The sequence below is a fragment of the Pelophylax lessonae genome, assembly GCF_965119305.1.
Source record: "Pelophylax lessonae genome assembly, chromosome: 1".
Lineage (NCBI taxonomy): Eukaryota > Metazoa > Chordata > Amphibia > Anura > Ranidae > Pelophylax > Pelophylax lessonae.
Genome location: NC_138768.1, coordinates 369,421,586 through 369,436,157, shown reverse-complemented (window position 1 = coordinate 369,436,157; position 14,572 = coordinate 369,421,586).

Sequence of the window (14,572 nt, the reverse complement as noted above, 5' to 3'; positions counted from 1 at the left end):
GTCAAATGTCATAATAAGCCAAACCATATATCACAAATATATCCAATATAATCAAACTAAACCAAGAGTGAGTGCAATCTAACGAAAATATAGTGCAATCCAAAAAATATATATTTGTTTGTGCAATCCGTAAAAATAATATATCATAAATGCCCATGCAAACATAAAAATATATGCATATTTTTCCAAGTGATGATTAAAAAACTGTGCTTGTCTTTCATTCTGTTTTTGAGAAAAAGTCTTGTTTAGGTCCAGCTCCCAATGCTGTAGGAGGGGGAGCTCTTGTGGTACATTCAGAGCTATCAAGGAAGTGTATAAACAAGATAACATATGCTGGAGGGTTTCTCCTTCCAGACAAGGTTGCTCAAATGAGGATGGTTCCCTCAGTGCCGGTTCACATATGTGCGGCTTGCGAGATCGCATGTAATTCGGAGCGCACTGCTCCTTCATTACATGCGATCTCCTATGTGGATGCGAATTCAGCCATACACTTTGTATGGCTAAATTCGCACTGTATCCGCAGCAAACATGCACAGGACCCTTTTTTTCAGCCGCATCAGAATCGGATCGCACAGTGGTTCACACTTGTGCGATCCGATCCTGTGCGAACTGTCAGATCGCACTGCGATATGCGATCAAACTGGGGGTGTCGTTAACATTTAATTGACACCCCCTGCGTATTGCATATGGCAGTGTGAACTGCCAGATGTGCGTTTGCAATGCGGGAACAGGCTGCGAATTCGCAGCCTTCCCGCATTGCACAAGTGTGAACCGGCACTCACTGTACCAAACTCAGCAGGGAGCGAATGAAAATATGCACTCAGTTGTGCCTGCTTGAGAAAATCTAGATCTAGAAACATAGAAACATAGAATGTGTCGGCAGATAAGAACCATTTGGCCCATCTAGTCTGCCCAATATATCTGAATCCTATGAATAGTCCCTGGCCCTATCTTATATGAAGGATAGCCTTATGCCTATCCCATGCATGCTTAAACTCCTTCACTGTATTTGCAGCTACCACTTCTGCAGGAAGGTTATTCCATGCATCCACTACTCTCTCAGTAAAGTAATACTTCCTCATATTACTTTTAAACCTTTGCCCCTCTAATTTAAAACTGTGTCCTCTTGTGGTAGTTTTTCTTCTTTTAAATATGCTCTCCTCCTTTACCGAGTTGATTCCCTTTATGTATTTAAAAGTTTCTATCATATCCCCTCTGTCTCTTCTTTCTTCCAAGCTATACATGTTAAGGTCCTTTAACCTTTCCTGGTAAGTTTTTTCCTGCAATCCATGTACTAGTTTAGTAGCTCTTCTCTGAACTCTCTCTAGAGTATCTATATCCTTCTGGAGATATGGCCTCCAGTACTGCGCACAATACTCCAAGTGAGGTCTCACCAGTGTTCCGTACAGCGGCATAAGCACTTCTCTCTTTCTACTGCTTATACCTCTCCCTATACATCCAAGCATTCTGCTGGCATTTCGTGCTGCTCTATTACATTGTCTTCCCACCTTTAAGTCTTCTGAAATAATTACTCCTAAATCCCTTTCCTCAGATACTGAGGTCAGGACTGTGTCAAATATTCTATATTCTGCCCTTGGGTTTTTACGTCCCAGGTGCATTATCTTGCACTTATCCACATTAAATTTCAGTTGCCAGAGTTCTGACCATTTTTCTAGTTTTCCTAAATCCTTTTCCATTTGGCGTTTCCCTCCAGGAACATCAACCCTGTTACATATCTTTGTGTCATCAGCAAAAAGACAAACCTTACCATCGAGGCCTTTTGCAATATCACTTATGAAGATATTAAACAAAATTGGTCCCAGTACAGATCCCTGAGGTACCCCACTGGTAACATGACCTTGTTCTGAATGTTCTCCATTGACTACAACCCTCTGTTGTCTGTCACTCAGCCACTGCCTAATCCACTCAACAATATGGGAGTCCATGCTCAATGACTGCAGTTTATTGATAAGTCTTCTATGTGGGACAGTGTCAAAAGCCTTACTAAAATCTAGATATGCAATGTCTACTGCACCTCCACCGTCTATTATTTTAGTCACCCAGTCAAAAAAGTCTATAAGATTTGTTTGACATGATCTCCCTGAAGTAAACCCATGTTGTTTTTCATCTTGCAATCCATGGGATTTAAGATGTTCCACAATCCTATCCTTTAATAGGGTTTCCATTAATTTGCCTACTATTGATGTCAGACTCACTGGTCTATAGTTGCTCGATTCCTCCCTACTACCTTTCTTGTGAATGGGCACGACATTTGCCAATTTCCAATCTTCCGGGACGACTCCTGTTGCTAATGATTGGTTAAATAAATCTGTTAATGGTTTTGCCAGCTCACCACTAAGCTCTTTTAATAATTTTGGGTGTATCTCATCAGGACCCTGTGACTTATTTGTCTTCACTTTAGACAGCAATCTTAGAACGTCTTCCTCTGTAAAGACACATGCATCAAACGATTCATTAGTCATCCTTTCAAGTGGAGGTCCTTCTCCTTCTTTTTCTTCTGTAAAAACTGAACAGAAGTATTCATTAAGGCAGTCGGCTAGCCCTTTATTCTCTTCTACATACCTTCCGTCCTTTGTTTTTAATTTAGTTATTCCTTGTTTTAATTTCCTTTTTTCATTTATATATCTGAAGAATGTCTTATCCCCCTTTTTCATAGACTGAGCTAGTTTTTCTTCTGCCTGCGCTTTAGAAGTTCTTATAACTTGCTTGGCCTCTTTCTGCCTAATCTTGTAGATTTCCTTATCTTCATTGCTCTGGGTTTTTTTATAATTACAAAATGCTAGCTTTTTATTTTTAATGATTTGGGCCACTTCTGCTGAGTACCACAGTGGTCTCTTCCTTTTTTTGCTTTTACTGACAAGTCTAATGCACTTTTCTGTTGCCTTCAATAATGCACCTTTTAAGTAGTCCCATTTCTCCTGGACTCCATGTAATCCGTTCCAGTCTGATAAGGACTCATTTATGACTAATTTCATTTTTGAAAAGTCTGTTTTTCTAAAATCTAAAACTTTTGTTTTTGTGTGGTGCGACTCTTTCACAGTTCTTATATTAAACCACACTGACTGGTGATCACTGGATCCCAAGGTTTCGCCTACAATGACATCATATACCGAATCCCCATTTGTGAATACCAGATCCAAAATGGCCTCCCTCCGGGTTGGCTCCTCAACCACTTGTTGCAGAGACAACCCCAGTAGGGAATTTAGAATATCTGTACTCCTGGTAGAACTTGCTATTTTGGTATCTTGTGAAAAAGCTAGCTCTACAGTGGGGAAAATAATTATTTGATCCCTTAAAGATTTTGTAAGTTTGCCCACTTTCAAAGAAATAAGAGAGTTTATAATTTTTTTTGAAAGAAATTTTATTAAAACACCTGCTAGGATACAGAAGGCAGCAGAGATAACAAGGACACAACACATTTTACATTTTTCAGGTCAGAAGCCGAGCACAACACAGAGACTCGTGACCGACCTAAATGATACAACAAACAGAGAAAGTTACCCAATGACTTAACCATAAACACACTAGAACCCTAGTTGGATGGATCTATGGCATGTAGTTAACTCTTAAACTGTGGGATGTGTATCTGCAATAGAACAAAGAGGGGAGGAAAAAGAACTGGGAGGGGGGGGAGAAAAAAGGAGGGGGGGTGGAATAGGTCAAAAGCATCTATACCATAACATAATCATACTACCCTGAAGTATTATACACGAAGGTATCCACGGACGAGGTGGTGGCCACCTCCTTAGGTAGTATATCCAGAAAGTCCTGCCAGGTGTCCGAGAAGCGGGTTGCTGAGGAAGGGAGGTTGAAGTCCGTATTGAGCCGATCTTTGATCATGAGACTCAAGAGGTCACGGTGGACTTGCGCTACAGAGGGGCCCACCGTGGAGATCCAATTGGCGAGTATGACTCTCCGAGCTATCAACAAGCAAATGAGTATCCACCTTCGTGGGTGTGGGGGTGGATGGTTAGTCCATACCTGGAGCTGTTTGTCCCAGTGTCCGAATATGAGAAGGGGGGGGTCCTTCGGCAGTTGCAGCAGCGTGACCCGTTTGATGAGCGATAACACCTGATCCCAGAAAGTCGCTATGAAAGAGCAGGACCAGAACCTGTGATGGAGGTTTGGGCGGGTGGTTTTGCATTGAGGGCATAGGCCCGTGAGAGGATCATTTGCTTTAGATGTAAACGGGATATATGCCCTATGAAGAATTTTCAACTGTGTTTCTCTCCAAGTCTCGTTAGGAGTCAAACGTAGCGTGCGATTATACCCCTGGAATAGCTTAGTGACAATGTTCTCCAAAGGAAAGTCTCTGGCCCAGTTTGCCGCTGAGGAGCCAGCGAAGAGGTAGGATGTTCGTTTTTGAAAAGGTTTGTAGATGTCGGAGATGCTGTAAGTCCCTGAGTCAAGAAGAGGGTCCAATAACGGGTCCACAAGTCCAGTGTTTGCAGAAGCACCTGAGGAGCGGAGGAAGCTTAGGCACTGCATGATTGGAAAAAACATGAGAGGCAGGCAAATTATAGGCATCCAAGACGTCTCATATATCCCAAGGTTTTCCCGTAGCGGGGTTACACAGATCTGAGAATTTCAACAGGCCCGACCTTTGCCACACTTTGAAATAATACGAGTGCAGGCCCCGCATAAAGGCTGGGTTGTCCTTTATGGGCAAATATTTAGACATGGACGAAGGAAGTTTCAAACGTTTCCTAGATTCTCTCCATGCGATCACCGTATCTCTCAAGAGGATGTTATGTTGAAGCTTTGGGGGCATAGTTTTCCATTTAACATGCAACAGTGCAACCAGTGAGTAAGGGGCAGACATGTGCGTTTCCAAGGCATAGTTGGAGTAATGGGAGGAGCCGGAGAGCCAGTCAAGTGATACTCGGAGGAGGCAAGACCGATTATACAACCTGATATCGGGGAGGCCAATACCCCCCTCGCCCCTGGGAAGACATAATTTTTTGAAAGAAATGCGAGGCCGTTTGCTGCGCCATATAAAACTAGAAATAGCACAATGCAGTAGTTTAATGTTGTTGTGTTTAAGCAGTAGCCGGAGCGTTTGCAGAGGGTATAGCAACCGTGCAAAGCTAACCATCTTTACAAGGTGACATCTTCCCAGGAGCGAAAGAGGCAGATCCATCCAACCATCAAACTCACGAGAGATCTTCTGAAATAGCGGGGGATAGTTTAAGGTATAGATGGAAGACGGGAGCCTACCTATCCTGACTCCTAAGTATGTGATGTGTGAAGTGGCTATAGTGAAGGGAGAGGAGGCTGCCCAGGTGGGTTTGGATGTGCTACCTAAGGGGAGGATTTCACTTTTATCATAGTTTATCTGTAAACCGGAGCACAGTTTAAATTTATCGAAGATAGAAATAATGGTATGCATGTCAGCTGATGGGTTACTGGTGAAAATCAAAACGTCATCTGCAAACAATGATATGCGTAATTCCTGAGAACCAATGCGAATACCCTGGAGTGGCACTCTTTCCAAAAAGAATCTGGATAGAGGCTCCAGAGCCAAATTGAAGAGCAACGGATACAGGGGGCAGCCCTGTCTCGTGCCCTTGAACAGGCAGAACTCGTCGGTGAGGGACCCGGCTACCCACAACCTGGCCGCGGGAGAGGCATACATAGCTTCGACAACATGGGTAAATGGTCCCGAAAAGCCAAAGAAGGACAAAACCATAGAGAGCCAGTCAAAGCCCACATTGTCGAAGGCCTTCTCCGCGTCCAGGGTGACAATAGCCAGGTCCGCCCCCGAGGAAACCCTAGCCTGGTCCAAGGCCAGAAGCACCTTTCGGAGATTAGAGGCCGTTGATCGCCCCTTGGTAAAGCCGGATTGAGCCGGGTGGATCAGGGACGGCATAATCAGGGCCAATCGGGATGCTAGAAGTTTGGATAGAATCTTTACGTCCAAATTTAATAGGGAAATAGGCCTGTAAGAGCCGGGTTCCAGGGGGTCTTTCCCTTTCTTTGCCAGCAGCTTAATTATGGCCTGGTTGCCCGTGGGGGGATACGAGCCACCCAACCAGATGGCCGAGTATACCTCCAGCAAGGTAGGTCCTATGGTCTCCAAGGCGGTCTTGTAGAATTCGCCTGTGAGGCCATCCGGCCCCGGGGCTTTATTGGGAGCGAGTTGTTTTATAATGTCCTGAATCTCCTCAAGAGACACCGGTGCATTCAAGGCATCTAGTTGAGCAGGAGAAAGGTTAGGTAGGGAGACATTGTCTAGGAAGAAGCGCATCTGTTCAACGTCGAAAGGGTCTGGAGAGTACAGGGATGCATAGAAGTCTCTCATTGTCTTTTTAACGTAGGTGGGGGTAGACACAGTCTTGCCCGATGGGGCCCGGAGTGAGGCAATGTGCGTAGGAGTGTAAAGCGCCCCACACAACCTCGCCAGTAATTTACCTGCCTTGTTCCCAAATTTATGTAGCGTGGCAGAGAAGCGTGCACTCTTAATACCTTCCAACTTATCCGCCCAAGTGTCAAAGGCCTGCTTGGCTAGGGACCATTCTTGTTGGTTTGCAGGAGAGTCTGCGGACAACAACAGTCTTTGAGCCAGGCGAAGACGCTCACTGGCCTGAAAATAGCTTTTAGATGCATTTTTCCGATATGCCGAGGCGTACAATATAATTTTGCCACGCAGAAAAGCCTTGCCTGCCTCCCAAAACAAATTGGGTTGAGAGGTGTGACGAGACCCTTGCTCACTCTGTCCGCTCTCCCGACACTCCTCTGTTTCTAGTAAGTCAGCTTGCAGATCGCATCGTCTGATGGTTCGGTCAACCAAGGATCTGGAATCCGAACTACAGCTATGTGCCGTGCGGAATCCATTAGAACAAACACCAAGCAAGCTGTATGTAAGTTCAAACAGGAAGACATTTATTGGAAGAACACAGCACACTTTTATACAGAATTTGGAACATCCTGCCCCCAACAACCGCCCTCCCATTGGTCAATTGCAAAGTACCTGCAGTTCCCATTCAGGTCCTCTTTTAGCCATGCAAATGAGGAATTGAAAATGAGTCAACAGGGATTGGACAGACAGAAGCCCCAGGGGGCAATCAATGTACACAATAGTCAGACACAGAACAATGGTTCCCTAACGAGCCCTCAATACACATTACTCTGAGTGTCAATACATCCCTTAGCAGACAACAGGTGAGGTCATTAGCACACCTGACAATAGGTGAATGGAAAGCCCCCTCAGACAAAAAGCAACATTGTTAGCCAACCCGTCTCCCCATTGAACTTCCTGGAATGACCATATTAGGAGTGGACTTCCTGCTCAGAGACCTCATGGCAAAGGGAACAATTGACCTTGCTGACAAATATGAAGCAATTCAACCCATCACCCATCTGTCCTTAAATTCCAGTGATGGTGAACACCATCACAAGAGGTATGCAGGACATTCGCCTCTGAGTACTCCCCCCATGCCCTAGCCAGGTAGGCCTGAAAGACAGAATTATTGTATAAGTACCCCGGAAATCTCCACAAACTAGTGTCCGCGCGCTTGTCGGGGGGGGTCTAAGGTCAGGAATACAGGGGCATGGTCGGAAATTACAATTTCATGGATCTCTGGATCCTCAATACTCCTTAGGACGTTGGCCGAGACAAAGAAGTAGTCTATCCTAGTAAACACATTGTGAGGGTGCGAATAAAAGGTAAATTCCCTGTCGGCAGGGTGGTGTAGTCGCCACACATCTGTGAGGTGGAGGGATTCTACTAACTGAGCTAGAGGACTAGAGGTGGACATATCAGATTTATTCGTTCTAGGTTTAGACCGAGACTTATCCAAGAGGGGGTCCATAAGGGAATTGAAATCACCGCCTATGATGTGTGGAACCTGAGGGTATGTAAGCAAGTGGGAGGACAATTCTTTATAAAAGGACTGGTCCGGGGTGTTGGGAGCATATAAATTTGTCAATAGTATTTCGCTATCATTGATCTTCATGTGCGCTGAGACAAATCTACCTAGTGTCGGTGGAGAGGGAAAGGATATTACAGGAGAGTCGCTTGTGGATCAGGATCAGAACTCCGGCCTTCCGGCCCAGAGCTGCCGATCCCACCACCGTGCCCACCCACAACTTTTTCATCTGGAAGAAATCATCTGAGGACAAATGGGACTCCTGTAGCAATGCAATGTCCGTTTTAAGCCTCTTGAGATGTCCCAATACCTTCATACTTTTAATTGGGGACCGCAAGCCCCTGACATTCCATGACACAATCCTCATGGAGGGTCTGTCAGATGAGGGTATAGAGCATGACAATAAATCCGCTTATAGATGTAGACGGCAGGAATGGGTGCGTGTACTACCATATATGTTATGGACATGTGCCTAAAACTTAGTGAACACTGATACCACAGGGGAGCTGATTCCAACCGTGGAACCGAAGAGGTTGAAGGGGAAGTGGAGAGGACAGACATGGGTAAAAAGATCAGGGAGAGGGAAACGAAATACAGAAAGGCATCTGGAAAAAAATACATCATGGACTTCACTTTTTTCCGAATGCTGTAACTGTGTAAGGCGACAAGTCCCTTGATACGGACGTCAGCAGGTCTGTTAACAATACCAACCCAAGCCACCTCTATATAAAAAGAAAAAAAAAAAGGACAAACCGAGGGGGGTAAGGAACCCTGAACCCCTACTCACAATAGTAGAGGGGAGCACCCCGGGTCCTCCACAGTGACAGCATAAAACAGCATTATAACTCATCAGCCATAACAAGTAATTTTATGGGACTATAACCAACGAGTATAGCACAGATTAACAAAACATTATAGTGCAGAGAGAAATGGGTCAGAGGTAACTACCTCCAAAGCCCGCATCTTTCCGGTGACAACCTGAAATAGGCAAAAGCAGTGTATAAGAGAAGATACATTACGTGTCCACAGGGTCTCCTAGGAGGAGGTAAGAATTACAAATGGCGGTCCATGTCATGTCAACGATGCGGAAGAAAGCGCCCTCCGCTAACTGCCTCAGAGTATTTTTGCCTTTTGGGATATTCTTTACGCGGGCTCCTTGGGATCAGGGAGCGTTGGGCCGAGGTCGGCTTGTTGGACATGGGGTCAGACCCGTCCGTACGGAGTGATCATATAAAGCCTTCTGCCTCTGAGGGGTCCTGGAATGACAGTTGTTCACCTGAAGGTGCCTGTAGCCGAAGGATTGCTGGGTATGCCAACGTGAATTTGATCTGGGATTGATGCAGTTGTGAGCATACTGCCTGGAAAGACTTTCGTTTCTTGGCCACTTCAACGGAGTAGTCCGCAAAAATCAGGACTTTTGTACCGTCTATCTGGAAAGATTTGGATTGCCTGAATTTCTGGAGGATCGCCGATTTATCGGCGTAGTTCAGGTACTTGGCTATGATCGGGCGCGGGGAAGAGCGTTTTGAGGAGTGTATCCCCATACGATGGGCGCGTTCGACCACGCAGATTCCTTTCAGGCCCAAAGCCTCCGGAATCCTTTTGGAGAACAGGTCAGGGATCGCAGAGGGTGGCACAGTCTCCGGTATCCCAATAAAGCGGAGGTTACTCCTTCGCGCTCTGTTTTCCAAATCTTCCACTTTTTGGAGCAAGAATTGATTTGTCTTTTCCTGTGCCTGTTCAAATCCTTGAGAGCTGTAGATTTCCTCCTCCACACTTGCCACACGATGTTCCACTTCTTGCAGCCTATGTGAATGGTCGGTGAGCTACTTTTTGATGTCCTGCATGCCCGCCGCCACTGCCGTTTGCACAGCCGCTGTTATGGTGGGGGATAGCAGTGCCACCACAGTCTGCGCTATACGGTCTGACTGGGGGTCACCCAGGGTGGGCACTGTGGAAGCTGTGGAAGCTGCTGTGTCCATGCGGGAGGCGTCCGCCTCGTCCGCATTGAAGGCCGAGACCGGGGCCTCGATTTGCGGCGCAGCCGGCGGATTGCGCGGGCCGCCTTTCTCCAAAGATTTGTCCATGCCGGTTATGGTATGGCACCGGGGGATCGCCCGGGGATGGATGGAGCTGTGGATGACCCGAGGGATGTGGGTTAGCCGGTATTTTATGCCGATTTTGAGTCCGATCGCGGGAGCCGGCGTGGAGGGCGACTACCACTTTCGTCCCCGGAACCGGAAGTTGTTAATATAATTTTTTATCATAGGTATGTTTTGCTTTACTGTAATCAGGGTACTGATAATCAGTGCCCTGATTACTTGTCCTGGACTCCCCTTTGAGGAAGAGCCACTGATTGGCTCTCCTCACCACACACTCTGTCAGTGTGAGGTGAGGAACACAGATAAACGGCACTTCCGCATTTACATGTGAACAGCTGTGATTTGACACAGCCGATCACATGGGTAAAGAGCCACATCATTGGCTCTTTACCAAGAGCGGGGTTGCGCCGTGTCCTCGGGTGTGCGAAAGTGGCTGTTCTGGGGTGCTGTCATATGACGTTCTTCCCGAATGAGAGCCACACCGCTCCGGTGTCATTTGATGGTGGGCGGGTGACAAGTAGTTGATATGATAGAGACAGAATATCAACCACAGATCCAGAAAAAAACACATGATACAAATGTTATAAATTGTTAGAAATTGAGATGCAGTTCAGTTAATAAAATAATTATTTGACCCCCCAAGCTAAACATAAACCCTTGTTGGCAAGTACAGTGGTAAGATGTTTCTTGTAGTTGGTTAGCAGGTTTGCAAACATCTCAGGAGGGATTTTGGCCCACTCTTCTTTGCAGATCATCTCTAAATGCTTAGGGTTTCTTGGTTGTCACTTGGCAACTCGAAGTTTCAGCACCCTCCATAGATTTTCTATAGGATTAAGGTCTGGAGACTGGCTAGGCTACTCCATGACCTTAACCACTTTACGACCGCCTGCGGCAGTTATACTGCGGCAGGCAGCCGCTCTTGGGCAAACCGCCGTAGCTATACGTCGGTTGCACGCAGGCAGATAGGGGGCGAGCAGCAGGGAAGCCGTTGCACGGGGCAGGTGGTTCCGATTGCTGCCTGACAACCCCAATCATTCACTGCTGAGATAGAAAACACAGCTGACCGTTCTTCTCCCTGGAATGATCACAGAGCTCCTGTGATCCTTCTATATAGGAACACAGGTCTCTGTGATCATTTCGCAAGTCACGCCCCACCACAGTTAGAAACATGCTCCTAGGTACACATTTAACCCCTTGATCACCCACAGTGTTAACCCCTTCCCTGCCAGTGTCATTATTACAGTAACAGTGCATATTTTTAGCACTGATTACTGTAGTAATGTCACTGGTCCCCCCCCCAAAGTGTCAAAAATGTCAGTCAGGGGTCTGATCTGTCCGCCACATTGTCGCAAAAAAATCACAGATCGCCGCCATTACTAATAAAAAAAAACAATACAAATGACATAAATCTTTCCTGTAGTTAGTAGATGCAATAACTTTTGCTCAAACCGATCAAAATACGCTTATTGCGATTTTTTTTTACCAAAAATATGTAGCAGAAAACTAATTTTTTTGGGAATGTTATATAGCAGAATGTGAAAAACATTGTTTTTTCTTTTTGCAGAATTGTCACTTTTTTTTGTTTATAGCGCAACAATTTAAAATCTCACACGGGCTCAAATACCACCAAAAGCTCTATTTGTGGGCAAAAAAGGACATCAATTTTATTTAGGTACAGCTTTGCACAACCGCGCAATTGTCCGGTAAAGTAACGCAGTGCTGAATCGAAAAATATGGCCTTGTCATTAAGGGGGCAAATCCTTCCACTCCAGAAGTGGTTAATGTGGTTCTCCTTGAGTCACTCCTTTTTTTCCTTCGTGACAGGTTTTTGTTCATTGTCATGCTGAAAGACCCATCCATGACCCATCTTCGGTGTTCTGGCTGAGGGAAGAAGGTCCTCATCCAAAATTTTACAATACATGGCCCAATACATGACCCCTCAATACATGACCACTCAATGCGGCAAAGTCGGTCTCTACCTTTAGCAGAAAAACAGCCCCAAAGCATAATGTTTCCTCCTCGGTGCTTGACTGTAGGGATGGTGGTCTTAGGGTCATAGTCAGCATTTTTCTTCCTCCAAACACAGCGATTCCCCCTCCTCGAGAAGAAAAATATACAGTCATGACAATGAACAGCTAAATGATTCAGAGAAGGATTGGAAGAAAGTTCTGTGGTAAGATGAGATCATAATTTAGCTCTTTGGCATTACTTCGACTTGCCATGTTTGGAGGAAGAAAAATGCTGACTATGACCCTAAGAACACCATCCCTACAGTCAAGCACAGACGTGGAAACATGATGCTTCGGGGCTGTTTCTCTGCTTAAGGTACAGGCCGACTTTGCTGCATTGAGGGGCCAATGGACGTGGCCATGTATTGTAAAATCTTGGATGAGAACCTTGTTCCCTCAGCCAGAACACCAAAGATGGGCCGTTGATGGGTCTTCCAGCATGACAATGACCCAAAACATACCCCCAAGGCAACAAAGGAGTGGCTCCTGAAGAAGCACATTAAGGTCATGGAGTGGCCTACACAGTTACATAGTCAAGTTGGAAAAAGACAAGTCCATCTAGTTCAATCAATTAGAAAAAAAAAACAACCATACAATCCCATATACCTAATCATATACCCACAGTTGATCCAGAGGAAGGCCAAAAACTCCAGCAAAGCATGATCTATTTTGCACCAGCAGGGGAAAAAATTCCTTCCTGATCCCCCGAGAAGCTATCGGATAGTCCCTGGATCAACTTTACCTTTAAATGTGAGTACCCAGTTATATTTTGTTTATTTAGGAAATAATCCAGGCCTTTTTTTAAAGCAATCTTTTCCTCTGGACCTAAAGAGTGCCCCCTTGTCCTCTGTGATGACCTTAAAGTGAATAACTCAACACCAAGTTCACTATATGGACCCCTTATGTATTTGTACATGTTGATTATATCCACCCTTAATCTCCTCTTCTCAAGAGAGAATAAATTCAGTTCCTCTAATCTATCCTCATAGCTGGGCTCCTCCATGCCTCTTATCGGTTTAGTTGCCCTTCTCTGCACTTTCTCCAGTTCCCCGATATTCTTTTTGAGAACTGGTGCCCAAAACCTAACTGCATATTCCAGATGAGGTCTTATTAATGATTTGTATAGGGGCAACATGATATCTCTCTCTCTCTGGAGTCCATACCTCTTTTAATACAAGAAAGGACTTTGCTTGCTTTGGAAACCGCAGCTTGACATTGCATGCTATTATAAGGCTTAGGATCTAGGATCTAGGCTTAGGATCTACCAAAACACCCAGATCCTTCTCCGCCATTGATACCCCCCAGTTGTACTCCCCCTAGTATGTATGATGCATGCATATTCTTAGCCCCCAAGTGCATAACTTTACATTTATCAACAATAAACCTAATTTGCCACATAGTTGCCCAATTAATCAGTGCATTGAGGTCAGTTTGTAAGTTGGAGAAATCCTGTAAGGATGTAATTCCACTGCATAGCTTGGTGTCATCTGCAAAGACTGAAATGGTACTTGTATTTCCAGACCCTATATCATTTATAAAGATATTAAAAAGTAACGGCTCCAACACTGAACCTTGGGGTACACCACTGATAACCTTAGACCATTCAGAGTAAGAATCCTCAACCACTACTCTCTGAATTCTGTCTTTTAGCCAGTTTTCTATTCATTTACAAAATGATCTTTCCAAGCCTGTAGACTTTACCTTACGCATTAGTCGTGTGTGGGGAACTGTGTCAAATGCTTTTGCAAAATCCAAGTATACTATGTCGACAGCCACCCCTTTGTCCAAGGTTTTACTTACCTCCTCATAAAAAGAAATCAGGTTTGTTTGACAACTTCTGTCTTTCATGAATCCATGCTGTCTGTTACTCACAATATTTTTGTTTCCAGCAAGAACTCATCTATGTGGTCTTTTAATAAACTATCCAGTATCTTCCTGACTATATAAGGTAAACTAACAGGTCTATTGTTACTTGGCAAAGATTTTGATTCTTTTTAAATATAGGTACCACATTGACACTATACCAATCCAGTGGTACTATTCTAGTCATTATCGAGTCCCTAAAAATTAGAAACAATTGCTTTTAAGTGACAGAGCTCAATTATTTTATTTTTTCTGTGGGTGGATGCCTTCTGGTCCAGGTGCTTTATCCACCTTTATTCTGTCTAAATATTTCTGGACCATGTCACTTTTGAGCCATTGTGGATCATTTGGGGCTGTGTCAATATAATCCCCATTATGGACATGAGCTCCCCCAAGCTCCTTTGTATACACAGAGCTGAAGAAAGTATTTAATAAATGTGCCTTCTCTTTGTCCCCAGTCACCCACTCTAGATTATTTTGTAAAGGGCCTGCATGCCAGACCTGACCTTTTTACCATTAGTATATTCGAAACATTTTTGGGATTTTGTCCTATTATCTTTTGCAATCTGACGTTCGTTTTGAATTTTTGCACCCTTGATTTACTTTTTACATATTCTGTTATATTCTTTATAATATTTAAACAATGATAATGTTCCTTCATTTTTATATTTTTTTAAATCTATTTTCTTATTCTTTATAGCTTTTTTTA